We start from the raw sequence: 22941 nt of genomic DNA, 5'->3' as shown, positions 1-22941 counted from the left end.
ACACAGCTTAACTCAGCAATTCACAGCCCCTAGCTTGTACCAAGTAATTCTAGATACTGATATGTAAATTTTGAGTGTAGTCATCTTAAGGTCTTGTGTCATCGTCAGAAAGTTGCCTTCAGCTGAAGTAACTTTTTGAGGCAGATCCTGTGTGTCCCCATAGGCAGCTCTGGCTGGCCGGGCCACGCAGCCGGAGCTGCTGCTCCTGGAGCTGCTCCAGACACACACAGCAGCTCTGTCACCCTCCAGTCCCGCGCTGTCCCAGAGGCACAGCGACAAAGACTGGAACATCCTGAGCAGCTGTTCTGTGCCATCAGATAAACCTCTGGCCAGCACAAGATTGAGACACCATGTCTGGTGAGGTCGCCAGCACAGAGACCCTTAGTCCGTGAGATCAGTATGATTGGAAATGGCTTGTTTCGTCGACCTGAAGAGCGGATTGGAACAAACAGACTGGCTCTAAATGCATCCCAGCATGTGTGAGAGATGCTGACTTGACAGCTTTGAGGACTATCTGTGATTTTATTTTTTTGCTTTTCTTTTTCCAGTATGGCCGCCAAGCGCACGCACGCTCTCCTCAACCAGCTGTCTCAGGACTCGCTTGCTAACGGCCACTCTTCACTCACTGTTGGCACAGTGAACACCAATGAATATTATTCTTGTCTGTGAAGCTATGCTTATTTTCTAGAACTCTTTCTTACATCGTGTATCCCTGTCTTAAAGTTAATTTTGTATTGCACTCTGAATTACACTATATTTTTTAATAGTTAAGTAATTTTCATTTTCCTGAGAAGTAAGAATGGAAGTAGTGGAGCTTCATAACTCTTAATATTAGACTCTGGAATCTGTTTATTTTTTTTCCCTGGCTTCTTTGTAGAAATAGTCTGAGTGGTGGCGTATAAAAGATAGTTATAGTAAATTACAGCAACACAATTAGAATTAGTTTAATTTGCAAGCAGGCATTTTTACTGCTAATTTCTGGGCTTCTTCATACCAAACAAAATGTTTGGCTTCTTAAGTATAGGTAATAAGATAAAGATTGAAGAAACTAATGACTAAAGCAAAAAATGTTTCATATTTTATCCTTCAGGTGCAGAAACAAATTAAACTCCTTGTCTTACTACAAAAATTGCACTAAACCTTTCTTGATACAACGAGGACCGTAAGGGCTGATGTCTGAGAGGGCGACTGTCCCGTCCCGCACCGCCAGCCACACAGCAAAGAAGATTCAGCTGCGCCAACATTTCACCAACCCATCAAATCTAAAAGCACAAGGACAGCAGGAAAGAAGTCTGAAGTAAAATAAAGCTTTGCAATAATAAAGCAAAAATAAAGCCCAGAGGGCTACAGTGGAGGTGAGGAGAATATAGCCGGCCTTGATGGAATCTTGGTTAAACAAGATTGGGTTGAACACGATCAAATGTGGGAGGAGAAGTGTGCTGGTGTGGTCTAGCATTTTATTGACAAATTTGTGTACAACTATCTTGAACAACATGGGTAACTGTAATAACTTAAACATTACAAGTCCTAGCAAGAAAATGCTACGAAACACTAGAATTAAGACCTCTTTTTAAAAATTTTGATGAAGAAAACAGGAGTCAGCAAGACTCCTGGTATTGCAGAGCATTGAAGAACAGCAACTAAGACTTTTTGCCCTGCACATTAGTATTTTGAATGATGCCAATTATAGTTCTGTGCTTCCCACCAAAGCTCTGTAAGCAACAAGATTTCTCTTTTCAAATGTTGATTTTTTTTCCTTAGAGAATGTGTGCACAGGATTAAACCAAGCTTGCCCTTCTACCTACTTTTTTGAGAAGAACCACCTTTCTATTGGTGTGTTAGAGGAGTGAAGCTCCCTCCCCCTTCACAGATGATGGCACAGTTCAGAAGTTGTTTCCAAACATGCTGAGTTTAATTACAGGATCAGTGAACACAGCAATGTTTTCTTGGCAACAGGTAGAAAAGCTGGCAGTTAATCCATCTCTCTGGAGCAGTTTCTTGGCATTTCATCACTGCATGAGAAACTTGGATTTCATTTCTTATTTTGTTTTTCTGTTTCCCCGTTTCTTTATCTTTTTTTTTTCCTCTTCTCCTAGTGGTACATAAAAATAACACACTGCATTCTTCGTTATGAAGAAATAATTAACTAAGTTGTTTTTTGAATTTATAAACAGTGGTGGGATCTGGTAAGAATTCTGTATATGCATTATCCAATACTAAATAAGGTGGCTAAATGAAGATCATGACCAGCTTAGGAAACAGTTTACAGGGATAAATGTTGGGTGTTAAACTTACGCAATAGCCGTTGCTGAACTTATATATTGAGATGTATTACCTGCATAAGAAACAAATCAGTTAGGTGTACAGTGTACTATTAATAGTACCTCAGGCAAGAGGAAACCCTGAGGGTTGGAAGGCAGAGCACACCCGCCAATAGGACCTGTGACTGATGCTGGTGTTCCATTGCTGTTGCTTTACTGACTCGCTGCCTGCCCCAGAAACATCATTTCTCATCAGCACCCCATATACTAAGTTGAATTTAATACTCAAAAGGAGATATGATATATTAAAAGCAGTATTTTTCAGAGAAGATATATTGTTTTCCTTGCCTTGTCCCTTTGAGAGACTGAACAAAACTCACAGCAGAAGTAACTGCTGGCTGCAGAGAGGGATCTTGTGAGCTCTGCATATAAATCTACACTTGACAGAAGAGCATAATTTTCCAAGTTTTACCATTCAGATTGCTGGTTTTCTGTGATATAGTCACACATAGAGAACATGAAGAATTAATTGACAATCTGCAGTGGATTAATGATGGAGCTATGTGAGCAAAGATGACTCATAAAGAATGAAATGCCTCACAGTAATTGATGGAACTTTTAGGAAATAATCTACATACCTGTCTAGCATTCAAAATTGCCTCACTTTTGCTATATTCTTACCTTTATTTTTATCATATTTGTTTTTAATATTGTCTGAAAACAGTTTGATCAATCATTTGCTTTGCATGAAAAAAGTTGTAATATTTGCTTAGAGGATACATTGTTATTTTTATGTTTGTACAGCATATGGAAGCCATAAACAGACAGATTCTTCTTAAGAGTATGCCATGCCAGCACTGCGGCCTTAGAGTTTTAGTTCATTTTTCTGTTCTGTGCAAGTTCTCATCCAAATGAAAAAAACAACATTGGAAATAGCTTCTTTTTCTGTCTTCCTTTCCACTTAGGCTGTTGTACAACAATAGTTGAGTATGGCTCCCATTATGAATTCCCATCACGTACATTATCACGTTTGGTAACAGTTTCTCATTCTGCAGTTCCCAATGTAGGACTGGAAGGAGCACCCAGATCAGATAACTTTTTCAAAGCTTTCTGTCTTGGGATGTAATTTTGCCCCAGTGCTGAAGGAACACATTGAAATTCCTATTCCAAAGCCTGCAAAGCAGAAAGTAGGGCAACACTTGATTAGGTTAAGATGTCAGGCTGTGTTTAGTGAATGCAGAGCTTAGAGTTGGGTTATTTGTTTGTTTATGAGTTGTTGAGCAGGCTTTCTGCACGTCTGTGCGCTTCCATTAAAACAAATTAAAATATATTGAGAAGTAATGAGTTTCAGGACAAAAAGAGTAAACAATTAAATAGTACAGCCTCTGAAAAACCGTAAACTTCTCCTCTAAATACTCATCACAGCAGTAGCCTAAACTTTTTAATTTAAATTTTGCATGATGTTATGAAGTGCTTATAAGAGTTTGCAGTGTCATTCACCAAGGCTGGAAATAATACATTGAAGTTATTTTCCAGAAGTGCTGCTTATGTCTGTCTAGCTCTCACTGAAGTGGCTTGAGCTTATTTCTAACAAATAGTGTTCGAGGAAGCCTGTTACTGTACTAAACCCTTTGTTTTAAGACAGGCATGACACAGATCCTTGCCCATCCATGTCACATCTTACTATCACTACTACTCCTCAATTACTACACCGGTGCCCCCGGCCCCACTCCTCCGGGGTTTCACACCGAACACAACACCGGCAGCTTCAGTGCCGCGCTCTGGGACTCGAACCCTGGAGCTCAAGCAATCCGACAGACTCTGCCTCCTGACACAGCTGGGACAACAGGCGCACACCACCGCACCCGGCACAGCTGTGCTGCCATCCAGAGACCTGGACAGGCTGGAGAGCTGGGCAGGGAAACATTGAATGAAATAGAACAAGGGCAAGTGTAGAGTCTTGAATCTGGGCAGGAACAACCCCAGGTTCCAGTGTAAGTTGGGGAAAGACCTATTAGAGAGCAGTGTAGGGGAAAGGGACCTGGGGGTCCTGGGGACAGCAGGATGACCATGAGCCAGCACTGGGCCCTTGTGGCCAGGAAGCCAATGGTACCTGGGGTGGGTTAGAAGGGGGTGGTCAGTAGGTCAGAGAGGTTCTCCTGCCCCTCTGCTCTGCCCTGGGGAGACCACACCTGGAATATTGTGTCCAGTTGTGGCCCCTCAGTTCCAGCAGGACAGGGAACTGCTGGAGAGAGTCCAGCGCAGCCACCAAGATGCTGAAGGGAGTGGAGCATCTCCCGTGTGAGGAAAGGCTGAGGGAGCTGGGGCTCTGGAGCTGGACAAGAGGAGACTGAGGGGTGACCTCATTAATGTTTACAGATATATAAAGGGTGAGTATCAGGAGGATGGAGCCAGGCTCTTCTTGGTGACAACCAGTGACAGGACAAGGGGCAATGGGTGCAAACTGGAACACAGGAGGTTCCACTTAAAGATGAGAAGAAACTTGTTCCCGGTGAGGGTGGCAGAGCCTGTCCCAGGCTGCCCAGGGGGGTTGTGGAGTCTCCTTCTGTGCAGACATTCCAACCCGCCTGGACACCTTCCTGTGTAACCTCATCTGGGTGTTCCTGCTCCATGGGGGGATTGCACTGGATGAGCTTTCCAGGGCCCTTCCAACCCCTGACACTCTGGGATTCTGTGATTCTGTGAAAATATTAAAGCTGCATCTTGGATTTTCTCTTCTCATCTTGTTCTTCTTTTCCTCTCCACTGCATTCTTATACTACAGTTTATGTAGTGATAAATACGAGAGTAACGCCTGGCAATTTTGACTCATTTCTGATGATAAATATGAGAGTAACCACTAGTGATTTTGACTCACTTCTGATTTCCCTGCAGGGCTTTCTGCTTTTCTTTTCAGGCTTAATCATTGCTATTGTAAAAATATTTGGTCTCTTCACAGAAGTTCCCAAGTGATTTTGAATATGACTTGGGTGTGTCCTGTTATTCATACATATATAGTGATCCCAAATATACACATTGAATAATTAACTCATAGGTAAGTACAAACCTCCTTATTTTTTCCAACTATTAAATATAGTTTTATCTTGTCATACTGTGCCACAGTTAAAATGCTGTTTGAGGAATTTATCTTTATTTATATGTGCTAATCCTGGTAAAAGATACAAAAAATATTGCTGGTAGCTAAACTGAATAGGATTTGTTCTATTTTTATTGGATTTAGCATCAAAATTTGGGGCTTCTTTCCTAAAGTGCCCAGGATCTTCATGTTTCCAGATCTGAAGTACTTAGTAGAGTCCAGTCTCATCTCAGCAGTTTTCTGGGAATATTCTGTTTCTACTTGCAAGGGTTAAGAAATAGTTGTGGGGGGTTTTGTTAGGGTCTTCATTTTATTTATTTCTAACAGAGCACTTATTTAATCACTTGGCATTTACTGTGCCTTCTCAGTAGACTGTAGGATTCTTTTGTAGGGGTTATATTTGCAGGGTAGAGGCTTACTGTTGCTCTTGTTATCTCACAATTTTCTGGTATTAAATGTGAGAAAAAAAGCTTTTCCTGAAGTGGAGTCATGGGCATTTATAGGTAACTTTTGAGCCATGTAGTGTTGAAAGCAACGGAATTTGTTTCCTATTTTTCACATCTATTTTTCAGCCTGGTTTATCTTTTTCATATTTTGTTTTTTTTTTAACTGAGGTGTATTATTGCCATTTACAATATCAACCCGCATCAGAGTAAGAAATAGAAGACAGAAAGGAAAAGTAAGAACAAACAACTTATAGTCTTAATAATTCTTAACTGGCTACTGCTTTTGATACTTTAAACATGGTGATAATGAACGTGGAAAGCTCTGGAAGCCTTAGTAAGTTAGCCTGATCATCTGAAGAATGCCAGTACTTATTAGGGAAAGTTCGTGATTCATACTCAAGGATTAAGCCAAGAGAATCTTGTGACCTAAGCAGCCTGGCTCTCCAGTGGTAAAAATGGGATTTTCTTATCTTCAGAAAAATAATAATTGAGACAGAGAGCAGGGATGGAAGCAGACAGCATACATTTGATTTGAGGGCCAGTAATACTTGGTGCATAGGGAAATCGCTGTTGGGCAAATTGTTGGTGCCGCGATAGAAATGTAAAGTTAAACTGCACTATACAAAGTTTTCCGCAGAGATGAATCAGAGCACGGCCGAGAAACAGCAAAGATGAGAACAGTAACGCGAAATGTTGGGCCTGTTGTCTTCAATATGCGGATTATCCTTCAGAAATGTTTAGTCATTTGCCTGATATTCAGGAAACTGCTCTTCCCTGGGTATTAATCACTTAAAACCAAGCACATGAACATGTGTCACATTATGGTAGGTGGTCAGTGCTGAAAGTCTGGATGCAAGATTTGGCGTGATGACATGAAATCTAATCCTGTTCCTAACAGCAAACATTGACTTGACAGAATCAGTCAGCTTCAATACTTCAACTTCTCCATTTCTACAGCTGGGATAATAATTAACTTTTGATTTATTTGTTTAGAATCTTGAAAAAAAAGGCCTTTGAAATACGAACAATAAAGGATACAATGTGCAAGGGAGCATTGTGAACCAACTCCCTAAGAAAGTCACATAAACACATACTTATCCTTTTGCAGAGCTATGTGTAAATATACATTTAGATGCCTTGCCACCTCTAGCCTTCTCTCTTCCTTCTATTTCAGTGCTCTATCTTATTTCACAAAGTGGAAAGGAAAATGAAAATAAGATAGAAAAGCTCTAACCATCATCACTTTTTAATTGACCCGCATCCACAAGCCTGAGAAAAGCAAAACACTTCCGGTTCAGTGGAAGTTCAGCCTTATTAGATTGCTTTCGTTGCCTTCAAAGAACGGATGAATATCAGCAAGCAAACATGTAATCATTGTATAAAATCAGTGATCCTGTTGGTTTCTTTAGAAACCCTGACACTGATGCCGTGGAAATCTCAGGCGTGCACTGAGAGGAGGTTCAGCTGCAGCTTTGGTGGGAGCTGCGAAGGTACCAGCAAACTCCCCCTGTGCCTCCTGGCTTTTTATTGTACAAATCAATTGTGAGGGGGTGATGCTGTAAGGGACACATGCAGCCACACAACTCATTTTAATGACAGTCTACCAGTGCTTTGCTGCAAGTTCTGTGGCGGAAATCATATATTCAAAGCTTCTTGCAAGGAGCTCATTTGTAGGGAAAAATTTACCATCATTACGCTCCTGTGCCCAGTTGCAACATCTCAAATTCACATTTATTCATACCTTCCTTTGCGCTCCTGTTGAGTTGCAGTTGAAATAAAACAAATTATACGATGAAAAAGTATAAAGCATAGCAGTGCATAAACCACATTCCATTGGTGCTGCCAGAATCTTTGCTCAAATGACAAGGGTCATTTAAAATCTTCTGCAAAGCATTTATTGCGTTTAAATTTCAGTTTGCTTCTCTGGTGTTTGGAGTAAAAGCAGACAAATTGCATTAAGGAAGTCAATTCCTGTGTAATAATACTTTAGACAATACAATTTATATGTAAGAATACTTTAGCTTCAGAGATTGCAGTCTAAGATTTTTGTTACATTTCAGGAGTGCACCAACCCTTGGCAAGAGGTAGAACTAGAGCTTTAGAGACATCTTGAACGCTCCTTTTGTCCCTCTTAGTGAAAAAAGATGGAAAAATGCTCTCTCAGGACAGCAGGAGTTTCCTGTAATACAAACCTGCAATGACAGAATTGCTGGTGGACATGGAAACCCTGTAGAGCGGCCCTTGCCCAGCAGTGCTGTCCTTATTTTTACAAATATCGCCACCTTTATTGGCAGTCAGGAATTTTCATTTCTTCTCATACAATTCCAAAAAACTGACAAGTGAGGTTTAGGATAGCAACAGATTTCTTTCTCCTTTGTGTTTATAGTGAACACTTTTCTATATACCACATTGTTACTGTATTGTCAAAGGGAAGACTTTTACAAGCAGAAAGGACAATTGGATCCCAAACTACATGGAAATCGTCCTGACTAACCTGCTTGGTCCACGTGCGCCTGGGACACAGCCAGAGTCTGGTTAACAGGTTTGCTAAATGTTATTTACTACATTTAACACATGGCAAAAAAACCCTACAACTTTATATTATGAACATAAAAGACCTTTTATTCTACAGCCTGTTTCATCTGCCAGGACAAGACAACCTATCATGGCAAAAATGAGGACACAAAGCTATACCATATTTGTAGATAAATGCCATTAGGGAGCTATCAACAATTTAAGTAAGTTTAAAATGATAGTTCCTGCTGTTAAACTTGTCCTTCTTGCCATGCAGCGATTATTTCATGCATAAATTGAAACTTGGTGGGTCTTTCAATCTTGTTTTTAATGTACATGTTTTAAAAGTATTCTCCAGCTGAACTTGCGATTCTGACTTCCCTGATTCCCATTCTGAATTAAAACTTAACGTTTAGAGCTTCCCATCTATAATTGTGCCTAAGTTGCTAGCTTTCAGACCATGTTTTATTATTTACTGTTGTGATATTATATAAGAAAATGCATTTCAAGTGTTATACTAAAAAGGCTCTTTTATTTGAAATTTCACTTCTAATTCCTTTGACTTTGTTCTTGCATGTGAGCTGCTGCTGTCTATACATTGGTCCATCTCCAATTTATTCCTGCTAGAAATAACACCATTCTACTAAATGTAAGCAAAGTAGAGGGTTTCTTTTAGGAAGAATGCAATATTCTTAGTATTATAAATTATATCTTTGTTATTATTACTTAAAGATGCCTCATTAATTAGCATTTACTCCTGCAATCAATACAAGAGAGGTCATCTGTCCCAGAGAAAAAATGGGCCCTATAACATTTGTGACAATTAAAGAGACTTTCAGAAATCTATCCGGTACTAGAAAAATATTTTATACTCATTTTATTCCTGTATCAAAGTTATGCCCAGTGTGAATATCTAAAACTCATATACATAATCCTGGCATTTATACGGACAGAAAATATCTCAGTTTTCAATACAGATTTGAATAGCAGGCTAGAATATTTTACCCATAAGAAAAGCAATAAGCAAAACAAGGATTATTACAAAATTTAGATATTTTAATTCCCACAGATACTGTAAACGTTAGGAGACTGTATTTATTTTCTGCTGAGGGAAAAGAAGAAGATCCCCAATTCTAGACAGCATTGCATCCAGGCAGTCTGATTCCTGGATGGAGTCCCACCAGTTTGATTATGTTCAATGCAGATTAGGGACCTACTTGCAGAAGCACAGTTTACACACTTAAAATAATGCATTTATATCCCACAAATAAAAGCTACTTCTCCAATGTTATACAAATTTAGGAGTTGGATTTTGGAGAGCAAGCCAAAGCCGCCTCTATACTGAGGGCAAGACTTTGACTCTGTGTAGTGAATGCCACCCATGGATATGGAAATAATGAATGTAGGTTTACAAATTAGGAACGATGCCAGATCAGATTAAACTATTTTAAATATTAGATGTAAAGAACAGAGCTATAAATTTATTCACCAAATTCTCTCGCCTAAATCAGGAAAACAGTTTACTTGGCTTTATTGAACATAAATCTCATTTAAATTTTTGCTGTGATGTGGATTGTCTGCATCCAGAGTTTCTCACAGTGAAAGACCGACTGAGAGATGAACTCTGCAGGACTGACAAGAGAGAGCTCTGTAAAAATGCAATAAAAGCCAAGTTTATAACTTTTGCTATAACTTCAAGGAGCGATCAAGTTTATCAATGATGAAGTTCCCCAAGCAAGGAAAACTGGTTTTCCTTCCAAAAATAAAGTAAAATGAAGGTATGATAGAATATTTATGTATAAATGTAATATCTCTCATTTATTTTTTTTAGCATTCATGTGAAACACTCAAGATTTAGTATGTGAAGATGTGTGAGGTTTCCCATTACTGTAATATACCTGTGTGTGTTTTCAATTATCCATATACTGGCAGCACAAACAGCATTTTAATTTTATTCCATCTGATTTTGCACGGCTCAAGTTTTGAAATGTATTTTCAGATATATTGAGCACTGACAACTGCCTACTGATGGAAGCTGCAACTGAAACTGCCCCAGGAGCCCATTCTTTTTATACCCCGGAGGGACCTGGGGGTACTAATGGACAGGAAGCTCAACATGAGCCAACAGTGTGCCCAGGTGGCCAAGAAGGCCAATGGGATCCTGTCCTGGATCCAAACTAGCGTGGCCAGCAGGACAAGGGCAGTGATCCTTCCCCTGTGCTCTGCATTGGGGAGGCCACACCTGGAGTGTTGTGTTCAGTTCTGGGCCCCTCAGCTCAGGAAAGAGATTGAAGTGCTGGAGCGGGTCCAGAGAAGAGCAACAAGACTGGGGAAGGGACTTGAACACAAGCCCTATGGGGAGAGGCTGAGGGAGCTGGGCTTGTTTAGTCTGGAGAAGAGGAGGCTTAGAGCTGAGCTCAGCACTCTCTAGAACTACCTGAAGGGCAGTTCTAGCCAGGTGGGGATTGGGCTCTTCTCCCAGGCAGTCAGCAATAGGACAAGGGGCCATGGGCTTCAACTCTGCCAGGGGAAACTGAGGCTGGAGATGAGAAAGCAATTCTGTGCAGAGAGAGTGGTCAGGCATTGGAATGGCTGCCCAGGGAGGTGCTGGACTCACCGGCCCTGGAGGTTTTTAAACTGAGATTGGACATGGCACTTAGTGCCATGATCTAGTGAATGGACTGGAGTTGGACCAAGGGTTGGACTGGGTGAGCTCTGAGGGCTTTTCCAGCCCAGTCCATTCTGTGATTCTGTGAAAAGGCAGTAAAGACTTCGGAGTGAGGGGGAAGAGAGAAGTTCAGTGGAAGATGCTTCTGGACAAATATTTATTTTACAAACATAGTATTTTTCAAATTAGTTTTAAAGTGCGATATACATCCATTGGTATAAAAACTTAAATATTGGGATAGTTATCTTAGGACACTTTAAGCTCAAAATTATGATGTCTTCATAACAGCAAATGGGCTGAACAACTCAGTTTTATAAACACCTGGCATATAGAGACGATTCTTAAAACAATGCTGTATTTTCCTGGATTTTTAACTTACAGCATTTATTTTGACAACAGGTAAAAATTTCATGCAAGTAACTGAAACTCCATCTTTATCAACATTTTAGCAATGTGGCGTATGGACCCTGTAAATTCCAGCAGTGCCCTTAAATTCCAGCTCCGAGCGGGTTTCAGTGTGCTCGGTGGAGAGCAGACAGTAACAATCTGCTCAGGCTTTTCAAAATGTAAGTAACTTGGGCATTGCTGTCAGCATAGAAGTAGTTTATTTGAAAAATCTCATTGTAATGCATTTTAATTAGGAAATAATACCTTTTTCCTCCCCCCAGCTATTAGTAATTTTGTAGATACTGCTGCAATCCTGGTTGGCGTAGCTCTGACATGAGGCTGAAATGACTTTTTCAGCTTGGAGCAGACTTGTTGCTGACTAAATCAAACATTCCTACAAACAGAACAGAGACCAGAAACACTAATAACACATCCAGAGCTCTTTCACTACAACCTGATATATATAAATATAACAATGATACTTAATATCGTATGGTTATTTAAAGGACTTTTATTTTCAGAGTATAAATATTTTTTGCAGTGAAATAAACGTAAATTCTCTCCAGGAAATTGTTATAATGCCAATTTTCTTTAAAAAGTGAGGGAGATTTCTGCAGTAGTTCTGTACTCCTATACATGATTAATGTGTCGGTGCTGTCTTTTTTATTAGAGTGTCTTTCCTAAGGTATTTATGTCAGAGGATTAATAGTGCTGGCTGCTGTCAGATCTCATGTAGAGGCACCGTGCAGGCTGCTCCGGATTTTAACTAGACATCGCATTTTAGGACAGACTCTCAGCCTAACAACAGAGTTTACTCAGATTAACACATACCAAGCGGTGAAGCAGGTTAGAAGTCTAATGCCAAATGGAGTAAAAATCTCATTTGGTGCTTGCTCAGCTGCATTTTCTCCAGGCAAACGCCTCCGTAAGCGCAGCCGGCAGCTCCCTGCCCGTGTCCTGTCTGCTGTGATGAGGGTGGGGACGGAAAAGCTGCTGCCCCAGCACGGATGGGGCCACGTTCCACGTGCACCTGGGGTGCACAAAAAAGAGACACTTCTCCAGTAGATCCTTCAAAGATTTCACACTGTCATTTGTCCGTGCTGGTAAAGACTCGAGGAATTCTGATAGAATTGTGTTAGCATTTGTTTTGGTGAATAAGTGCTTATCACGATTTAATAAAATCAGTGAAGGTTTTGCTACATAACTTCGATCCAAGTGTTAAAAGACTTTTTTAATGCTAATGAGAATTTCAAATAGTTTTCTGTCCTAGCTATTAGTCATTCATTTAAGTCATTGTTTAAGGTGCCTGGCCTGAAACTGTGCTTTTTACATTATTCACTATAGTCAAGCTTTAAAGACTTGTGCTCCAAAGAAAAATCCATGCTTGGGTTCTGGCTAAGAGTTATACTTTCAGTGGGCATGTATGAAGACTGTAAATATTCAGTGAAAATATATATTTGTATAATTGAAACAAGGTATCAAGTATTTTGTTGTGCACAGTGTGAAATAACACCTAATACTCCTGAACGTAAGTTTGAAGGAGAAGGTATAGTTACCCTACAAGATGTTTGGGTTATGCTAGTCATTGCATTATGTGCTGCAAGTATCTGAATATGAGATGTCACAATCTCTCTTTATTCGGTCTAGGTACTGGAATAACGTCAACATAATTTTCTAATTATCAGGCACTGTGCTACTTTATAATGAAGAAAGTTCCTAACGGTGCATTACAGGCCTCACCTCTGCATCACGTCCTGGCGCTGAGCTGCGTTTGCCCTCGCACCGCACGGCCCTGGCAGAGCAGCAGCTCCTGACGCAGCCGAGGAACCTCTTCGAGTGGTGAATTAAACATATGACTTACAGTTAATTTGTTATGCTCTCTCCTCCTAGGCCAACAGGAGTATTCCAGAAGAATGAGCACAAAGAAATTGTCAGTGGTGGTACCTGGAAGGTCACCATCCTCATTCATTCAGGTGTTCACCCAGCTATCGGACTCGGAGAGACCCTCCTAGGACAAGCACCAGCCATTTTTGCCAAACAGCATTGACGGTGTCCAGCGTTCAACCACTGTGCATTTAATAAGTGAGTGAACCTTGTTAGCATGGATATATATTGAGCACTGACCCAGGCTGCCCAGGGAGGTTGTGGAGTCTCCTTCTGTGCAGACATTCCAACCCGCCTGGACACCTTCCTGTGTAACCTCATCTGGGTGTTCCTGCTCCATGGGGGGATTGCACTGGATGAGCTTTCCAGGGCCCTTCAACCCCTGACACTCTGGGGTTCTGTGATCTCCTTCATTTCTGTTTCTCACACTTTAGCGTTACTAATGCTCCAGATTCCACATGAATCTTGGTGAAAATCTCTCAAGTTTCACATTATTTCCTGTCATAAGTGCTAATTTTTTGCTGTGTTGAAATGAAATCATAAATCAGCTCAGGCATGCTAAATGTGTTAAAGGGAATTTGGTCTGGGTTTCCAGTTGATTTAAAAGCAAAACCTATTGAAATCAAGACTCTTTTCCATAGACTGAGATTTCTTTTTGAGTATTTCACACCAATCTGTGCTACGCTCATAATTTACATAAATGATTTTTAGGGTAAAATCCAGATCTAGGGACTCAGAACAAAATGTTCTGTCAAGAGAACATTTTGCCGTGTCGCGTTATAAACAAAACAGTCTCTTACAAATGCAGTTGTTTGAAGAGATGCTGAAGTTGGGGTTGTGCAGGTCAGGTTCAGACTTCAAAGCGGATCTGTGCCCAGCAGAGATGGCGGGTGACAGAGACACCTATTTCCGCACTCTCTCATTTTCAGCAGGGCTTCTCCAAACAAGGAAATGCAATAGTTTTATTCCTACCTTATGCTGCAAGGGTTTTTACAACAGAATATTTAATGCACGCTCTTTTACTCCAGAAAGTTTTATCAATATAACTATAATAACATAAAAATATTACTGCCGGTAATTTTCATTAAGTAGACAATTACTAAGTAAAACTGTGTTTTGTCATTTGGACTTTATCTTTGAGTTCTTTGTGAGTCAAACACCTAGTTGTTTTATTTTCTATGTGCTATTAGGCTTGTCTAGTCCAATTTAGAATGTGTTTATACGATGATTCAGGCATTATGATAAATGCATGATTTTTTCTATATTCTATAGGAATTCTTTCAAATACTGTACTCACAATTTCTGTAGAGAACTTAGTGTTCAGCTCTATAGTTCTTTTTTTTTTCCATAGAGGAGGACTATATTATTTCAATTCCATTCATCTTTACATTCCATTTGCTGCTTTACTAGGATTAACAAAACGTTCCAAGTATTTTAACAGGAAAGTAATACATTCACAAAAATTCTCATTAAAGTCTTTATCTTCAAGTTACCAAAGGCTGCACTTTTTAATGATTAAAAACTGCATACTGAAGCAGCACATACTTAGAGAACGATTCTGATAGTACTTTAGTTGCATTGATTTGGGAAGATCTCTTTCTTTGCTGCCATTCTTGTGTCTTGGAGCTCTATTACTACAGTACCAGGTTCCAGTATAAGTTGGGGAATGACCTATTAGAGAGCAGCGTAGGGGAAAGGGACCTGGGGGTCCTGGGGACAGCAGGGTGACCATGAGCCAGCACTGGGCCCTTGTGGCCAGGAAGCCAATGGTACCTGGGGTGGGTTAGAAGGGGGTGGTCAGTAGGTCAGAGAGGTTCTCCTGCCCCTCTGCTCTGCCCTGGGGAGACCACACCTGGAATATTGTGTCCAGTTGTGGCCCCTCAGTTCCAGCAGGACAGGGAACTGCTGGAGAGAGTCCAGCGCAGCCACCAAGATGCTGAAGGGAGTGGAGCATCTCCCGTGTGAGGAAAGGCTGAGGGAGCTGGGGCTCTGGAGCTGGACAAGAGGACACTGAGGGGGGACTCATTCATGGGGATCAATATGGAAAGGGGGAGTGTCAGGAGGATGGAGCCAGGCTCCTCTCGGTGACAACCAGTGACAGGACAAGGGGCAATGGGTGCAAACTGGAACACAAGAGGTTCCACTGAAAGATGAGAAGAAACTTGTTTGGGGTGAGGGTGGCAGAGCCTGGGCCAGGCTGCCCAGGGGGGTTGTGGAGTCTCCTTCTGTGCAGACATTCCAACCCGCCTGGACACCTTCCTGTGTAACCTCATCTGGGTGTTCCTGCTCCATGGGGGGATTGCACTGGATGAGCTTTCCAGGGCCCTTCAACCCCTGACACTCTGGAATTCTGGGATTCTGTAATAAATACTGAATTCTAATTCCAGGATATAATGTGTGGCTATCAACGCCTGACCAACTCACACAGATCTCTCTTATTATTAAAACAATACTGCTATGGAAAAGTTCAGTTTTAAATCTAGAGGATTAAATTATTTTGTGGTTTGTACGAAGTGAATAAGGCTCCGAGCACAACTAAATAACACCTTTCCAACCAAGGTTTATTGCCTTGCAAGATGTATGTATCTCAATTTCATGAAAATTTAGGAGTCTTAACGCATACTAGATTTTTGTTAAATTCAGAAGGGAACTCTAGATATTTACTATCTGTACTGAAATACATTCTATGAAGAGCAGACTAGGTGCATTATCTGCTTAAGCAGAGAAAAACAATTCATGCAGATGAACTCCCGGCGTGGCGCTCCTGGTGCACCAGCTCTGGGCCACCTCTCATGTTTGGCAACACACATCCCAATAAACAGAATTCCCTACAAAACACACAGTCAAATTCTTAGGTAAGGAAAGATTTTAACAAACATTCACTAGCTATATTATTTTCAGAAGCAGTCTACATAGTTTTAAATAAATCCTGCATTCAAACTTTACATATTTGGCTAAATCCAAATATCTCTTAGTTAAAAAAAATAAAATATCTTCTAGCTACATTCCTGCTGCCTTATATTCCAATTTTAATCTAATATGTAGATATAATTGTGTGTGTCCATACCTTCTTCTGTATCTGGAAAAGCTCCTAACAGATTTAGATGGATCTCAACCAGATATTCCAGAACTGCCTTGTGGATACATTTCTTTGGCAGAGGGATTTGCCTCTAAGTTGTGCTAAAGTGCTTTCTAGAGTCAATCAGAGCTAAAACTTCAGCCAGTAAGAACTGGCATAATACTACTTGCCTTAATGCTGACATATACCAGCTGCCATGTTATCCTTGGTTTTTCTCTAGACTTAATAAATCAGGGTAACAGAACAAGCAACAAGTTCCCCATTAAGGTCATTCATTACTCTAATTATTCATTACTCTGAAATTGAACAAGACATTTAAGATCGTTCAGGTCAAATTTTGTGTCTAAATCAGTCTTCCTTCTTGAAAGATGATACTTGTTATGGGAGACCTAACCTCACCTAATATAACCTGATGATAAAAAATAGAATTGAATACTCCTTCAAGCAGGATAAAGAGTCTGAAGTGCTATGTCAGTGGCATTTTACGATATACGAACCCTAAAAACTAAATCCATCAGACCCAATATAAGACAAATGTCGTCAAACAATATCCTCTTCCATTTAAACTTAGATTTATTAGCTCCTTATAGACATTTGGGTATTTGCACAAACTAAGGAAAAATGTGCTTAGACATCAGCAGAGAAGTGCTGTCTGTGTCCGGTGTGCCTGGCCTTGCCGTGCGTGATCTAGTGATCTGAAATACCTGCAGCAACGCTGCTGGGGTGAAGTTGAAAGCCAGTGTTTCCTGTAAGTGGTGTGTTGGTCCTGTGGGCAGCCAGTCACCGAACCGGCACATTTCTTCTTTGTTTCTGCATTCTCATGGGTTATTTTTGGTGTTACAGGCCTACAAGAGTTCCTTTGATCCAGAGCTAAAACACCTGTGGAATAATGCTCCGTCAGCATCTGGCTTTCTTCATGCCACAGTCAAGGTAGTTTCATAACATGGGGTTTCTGCTGGTTATCACGACATAGATTATCACAAACCAGATTATCTGATGGTATCACAGTATCATCAGCCTGCTGTCAGGATTAGACACCTCGGAGGGATCCCATTGCACTGCAAGAGGCTGGTGACCCCCCAGCAGACCTCAACTGACATGTCCACCTTACAGACATCTCGTTTCAGTGCGCTGCTCATGAGGGCCACATCCCACACCTGAATTTACATCTACGTGTCAGTGTCTGCTCTGTTGCTTAAGTTTTGATATTCTGGATTTGAGTATCAGAAGAGCAATTAAATACATGAACTTGATAAATAATTTTAAAGTATTAATTTATTAAATTATTGAACTTATTAACCTAATTAATTGAAATATCTAGCATGCCAATAGCAATACTTCTGTGCTATTAGCTGTAGTTCAATTTGAAAAATAATAACCCCTAGTTGACTAATATTAATATGGTGAATAAATATGCTACCAAGAAAACTGTTTGTGTTTTCAAGGAAGCCAAGCATCTGCACACAAACAATTCCTGTCTTGCAGCAGAATGTTATTCAGTGTCTGAGAATACAGGGGAAAACAACCCTCTGTTCCTTCTCCTTCAAGACACACAGGAGCACGTTTACTTTCACCAGATATCCATGTATGTGTGACACTCTCACAAGCATTCACTTGCTGGAAGAATAAAGCTTTTTTATTCCTTTCAATAAACACCCTGCACATGGATCTCCTCTGTGTGTGCGCTAAATGAAGGAGGGAGCCCTGAGACCGTCTGTGTGTTCAGTTGTGAGCTCCCAGTGGGAAACCGAGGCAAAGGACACAATTCTCACACAAACGAGCAAAGGTTTCCACATTCCACAGTGCCAAGCGACCATCAAATCCAGATGACATTCCTAGTCCTCATCCCCACCCTACCTCAGCATCTGGGAATCACTGAAGTCTTGCAAATAACCCAGAGTTACTCTGGTTACTGATCACATCTTGCTGAACTATACATTTCATCTACCTGTCCTAATCCTTTTGCCCTTTTACCCCATAGTGTGAGACAGGATATTAAAATAAGTTCTTCATATTTGTTTGAGCAGAGTGTAACAACGTTTTCCAGGCAAAATGTGTCACAATTTTCTCCACGGTGTATTATTGTTGTTTCTCTAGAGCTGTGAAAATTGGCATACCACAAATGTCAGTGGTACTTAAAAACCTGCCTTAGTGGGGAAAAGGCCCATGAAAATAGTATGGTTACTTTTGTAACAAAAAAAAAATTAAACTTCTATAAAATAGTTGTTCAATAAAATAAATGATACCAAAAAGTCATCAGAGTGTAGGACAAAAGTCTCTTCCTGTAACCTAGGAAGAACGCCTTTTTCCTTATGTTTTTTATCATCTGTGATTAATTTAGCCACCTGCGATTTTGGCCAGTAAACCTGACACTACATCGCTGTGCATTATCTCTTTGCTTCTCCTTGCACATATTACGCTGCAGGTAACCAAAAGTGACATTTGGGATACATACAGCAGGATGTTTGATATTTACTTTGGCAGATCTTATTTCAAATACAGATTGGGTGACAGTATCAAGAGTCAAATGCTATGAGTTCATTCTCAGGTGTGCCGGCCCACATCACCAGAATCATCAGGCAAGGACCTACGGAGTGCTCACCAGAGGTGTATGGCAGAACCCATCACAGCGCCTATTTTGTACCATACCTAAATACACAGCATTTAATTTTCAATAATTACAAAACACAGAAGCATGGAGACAAGATCCAAATATCCACAGTTGAAGGGAAATTTACAGAGCAGAAAAAGCTCATTTTTAACCTAACAAAGTCACTAAGGCAAATTCCGCCTATTGTGCCACGACTTTAGCATCATTGCTTAATTTTATCAGCGTAGAATTTAGACTCTTGTATTTGTATCATCTGAAAATGCGGAACCACAATGCAGTGGAGTAAGATGTATGAAGGAGACAGAAACATTGAGGACTTTACCACAAACAGAAAGAAACGTTGTCTATGGCAGTGAAAGCTCCAGTTACTACGAGCAGCAAACCTTTCTTCATCCGAACACTTTGGGAATTGACCAATTACTTTTCATTTTTCAGCTGCAGCTCAAAACTTCCCAGCACATTTCTATCTTGTTCAAATGAACTAATAAACTCCTGCTCCACCTCTTGATCCCGCTTATCGCCCCGTCCCGCACGGCAGCGTTTGTCGGCTCGCCACAAGAACACCGTTATCTTTTTGCTACACTCCAAGCAAGCAGGAGAGCTGAAGGTTCCTGTGAAAGCAGCTGGAAAGTTGCCCAAAGGACTTTGGTTTGCTCTGTTTTGTTTTTCTTTCCTACACTTTTTCTCAGCAAAACATTTTTTATGTTCCTAATGCTAAAGATTAACACAAAAAATATTCCAAAATAAGGTACAACACCTTAAAATTATTACTTGTTCTTTCCAATCTTTTAACACCTGAGTGTTAAACACATAGATCAGGACTGGGAGGTGTAGAATCACAGAATAGAAAACAAGTCCCTATCTTGCAAATAAGTTTAAAACTCCATGTGTTACCACTGTAACGCTGCATAAAATACTGAAGTGGTTTTAAATGTTCTGCAGGTAGAACAAGGCAATATTTTTTTCTGTTGTCTGTGATATAAATAAAAGGTGAGGATGTCCTTGGAATAAATAATATCTAATATATATATTGTTAATATCATCCAATATTATGCTTCATGAGAAATGTTAACTTTTTTGTGCAAAAAGATACACTTGCTATGACAAATGTTGTCAAATACTTTTCAGCATGTAGAGTATATGACATGTAGGGTATACTGCTCTGCTCATGTTAGTTCCTATTGAAATTGGTTAGAACTGTGTAGCTCAACAGTTGATCTGTTACACGGGAACAGAATTGTAGACTCTCTTCAGTCCTGTTATTAACAACGATAAAGGGAGTTTCCTTGGGGAGCGGGGTGAAATGAAACCCGTGACACAGCAGTTCACCATTTCTTGCTATCTTGTGGGTGACGTCTGAGGAAAAGTCAACAAAACCAGACACATAAACCAGCAATAACAAAGGTCAAGCGAGAGCTGCGAGCTGCCCAGTCCCAGCTGGGTTTGCCGCACAGGGGACAGACCCTGGTGTCACCCCAGCCCCGTGCTCTGCCTCCCGGGCCACGTGTCTGTTGCCCACCCTGCCACGACAGACACACGTCTCTCCTGCAGAACACAACGCCAGGGGTGTCCTCTTTACGGGAAAATCCAGAGCTTTGAGTCACCCAACTGGTGTCATTTTCCCACTCACACACCCACACGGGGATGTCAGCGAGAAGCATGATATCAGGGAACTGCAGCTGTGGCTCAGTCTTTACTTTCTGGCAGAAGTGTCTTAAAAAGGAGTTACCTCTGGTCTGGTGGTGTGGTTTGTTTGTTTGTTTTTATTTCTTAGAACTTTCTGTTTATGAAGTGGATTATCTGCAGAGGAGGAGATAGGAACAGAGCTGGAACAGAAAGATACTAAGTCTAAGGCCAGAGCTGTCTTGCCCTGGCCCACTATTTCAGGCTACTGTGCGGTCCCTCACCTGGCCCAGGGGCTAACAGGGCTGGTTTGCACCTTCCTGGGCCAGCCAGAGGGCACATTGGACCCAGACCGTGAGTCTGGAACCTCACGAATTCGCAACATTCATCTCCTAATGCTCAGACTGGATTTTCATTTCAGATTATGTTCAAAGAAGGGGGGTATTTCCCTTTTTGGTTTTAGATATACCCATAGTTTTACAAAATATTACTGTGAAATTCTAGTACAAATTAGAATAAGATGACTTTATATGAGTTATCAAGACACTGAATCTAGACTATTTGAATATGAGTCCAGATTATATCAGAGAGTCTACATTTAATTCAAGCTGCAATCCAAAGGTCCTTCTGGACACGCTCAGTTCTCCTCACTGCCAACTCCAGCCATGGGAGAATTTTCTTACGGATTAGTTCAGAACTCCAAAAATGACCAGCACAGATTCCCTGGCTTTAGGTATGAATATCTTAGTGCTTCCTCTGAAACAAAGAGAACCTGCTGCAATCTAGTTGGGTATTTATGCTGTTCTCACCATTGAGATCTCCAAAAGCCTCAGACACAGCAGTCATAGCAAGCCTTTTGGAAGCAAGCCATAGCAAGGTTTTGCTTTTAAAGGAAAATACAAAATGTAACGTGTCATTGGAAAGGTAAAAAGTAATTTTAAGTGGCTTTTTCTTAAAAAAGAAACAACCCAGAAGTCAACAAAAAATCATTTTGGTTAAGAATCCCAGTCACTTGGTGGATGATTTATTGGGTAATATCACCTGTCAAGTCTAAGTACTGGATAAGTTAATCATCTCCAAATATTTCAGCTTCTATTTTAATTGCTTAAGTGTTAAAATAGGTCATATTATCTTGATGAAAACACAATTATGAAATGTACAATTTCTTTTAATGATCTTTATTAGCTTACAATGATCCCTTGTATTTCTACACTGTATGCACACTGGCAAGTCTTCCAGCTGTAACTATTCTGATGTCAGCACTGTACTTCGTAACTTACACTTGTTTATAACACAACCAGAAAGATCCACTTCAGTCAGAATCTTGGCACTGGTGGTTTAAATTGGGGAATAAAAATGTTTATACACATTTGAGATTTAAGGAAAGTGAAAACAAACCCATTTACACACATTTAATCAGCCATCAATGGCAAAAACTTAACAAAGTCTGAAACAGTTTAGTATAACTGAAAAATGTAGTAGTGACTACTTATTAATGGAGTTTATTTTGGTATGCATTTCTGCTCCCACAACAGCCACTAAAGGAAAAGGTACCTTGCAGGCTCAGTGTGAATCCCGGCCTGCATCTGCACCCTGACTTCTGGCCACGTTCTGCTCCCTGTGCAGAAAACTCATTACAATGGGTCTTCTGCTGTAGACTGATGGACGGTGTCAGACTGTCTGGCAGTTGACTTGCTGGTCTGTTCGCTGCAACTCTTCTCTCTCCCACGTCTTTCTCTGACACAGCATGAAATATATGGCTTACGAGGGCTTTTCTGCCTTGTACAGGAACACCATCACCCTGACACAGGAGCAGCATCACCCTGACACAGGTACAGCGTCACCCTGACACAGGAACAGCGTCACCCTGACACAGGAGCAGCGTCACCCTGACACAGGTACAGCATCACCGTGACACAGGTACAGCGTCACCCTGACACAGGAACAGTGCCACTGTGACACAGGAACAGCGTAACCTTGTACAGGAATAGCGTCACCCTGACACAGGAACAGCGTCATCATGATACAGGAACAGCATCACCCAGGCACAGGAACAGCATCACCCTGACACAGGTGCAGTGTCACTGTGACACAGGAGCAGCATCACCCTGACACAGGAACAATGTCGCCCTGACACAGGAACAGCGTCACCCTGACACAGGAGCAGCATCACCCTGACACTGGTGCAGCGTCACCCTGACACAGGTGCAGCAACACCCTGACACAGGAACAGCATCACCCTGACACAGGTGCAGTGTCACCCTGACACAGGAACAGCGTCACCCTGACACAGGAGCAGCATCACCCTGACACTGGTGCAGCGTCACCCTGACACAGGTGCAGCAACACCCTGACACAGGAACAGCATCACC

At 41.0% G+C, this 22941-nt stretch overlaps 2 long non-coding RNA genes across 6 annotated transcripts in view; one reads left to right on the top strand and one right to left on the bottom strand.

Moving 5' to 3' along the window:
- The window catches only part of LOC135575464 (uncharacterized), a 23754-nt gene extending 1039 nt beyond the window's left edge, over positions 1-22715 (top strand). Inside the window, exons 2-5 of one of the 2 annotated variants that reach the window (XR_010466273.1) lie at positions 1091-11551; positions 13263-13454; positions 17179-22467; positions 22512-22715. This is a non-coding gene — a long non-coding RNA (uncharacterized LOC135575464). Of the gene's footprint in view, positions 1-1090; positions 11552-13262; positions 13455-17178; positions 22491-22511 lie in introns of those variants that run through there. The other variant, XR_010466272.1, reaches the window with a different exon arrangement.
- The window catches only part of LOC110362180 (uncharacterized), a 47591-nt gene that overhangs the window by 13349 nt on the left and 11301 nt on the right, over positions 1-22941 (bottom strand). Inside the window, exons 2-3 of one of the 4 annotated variants that reach the window (XR_010466275.1) lie at positions 13113-22941; positions 11572-11766 (exon numbers count right to left, since the gene is read on the bottom strand). The exons of 1 other annotated variant lie outside the window; for it this stretch is intronic. This is a non-coding gene — a long non-coding RNA (uncharacterized LOC110362180). Of the gene's footprint in view, positions 1-11571 lie in introns of those variants that run through there. 2 more of the 4 variants (XR_010466276.1, XR_010466277.1) reach the window with 2 other exon arrangements.

This window comes from Columba livia, chromosome 15 (genome assembly GCF_036013475.1).
Source record: "Columba livia isolate bColLiv1 breed racing homer chromosome 15, bColLiv1.pat.W.v2, whole genome shotgun sequence".
NCBI classification, from domain to species: domain Eukaryota; kingdom Metazoa; phylum Chordata; class Aves; order Columbiformes; family Columbidae; genus Columba; species Columba livia.
This window is presented reverse-complemented; position numbering and strand designations above follow the sequence as displayed.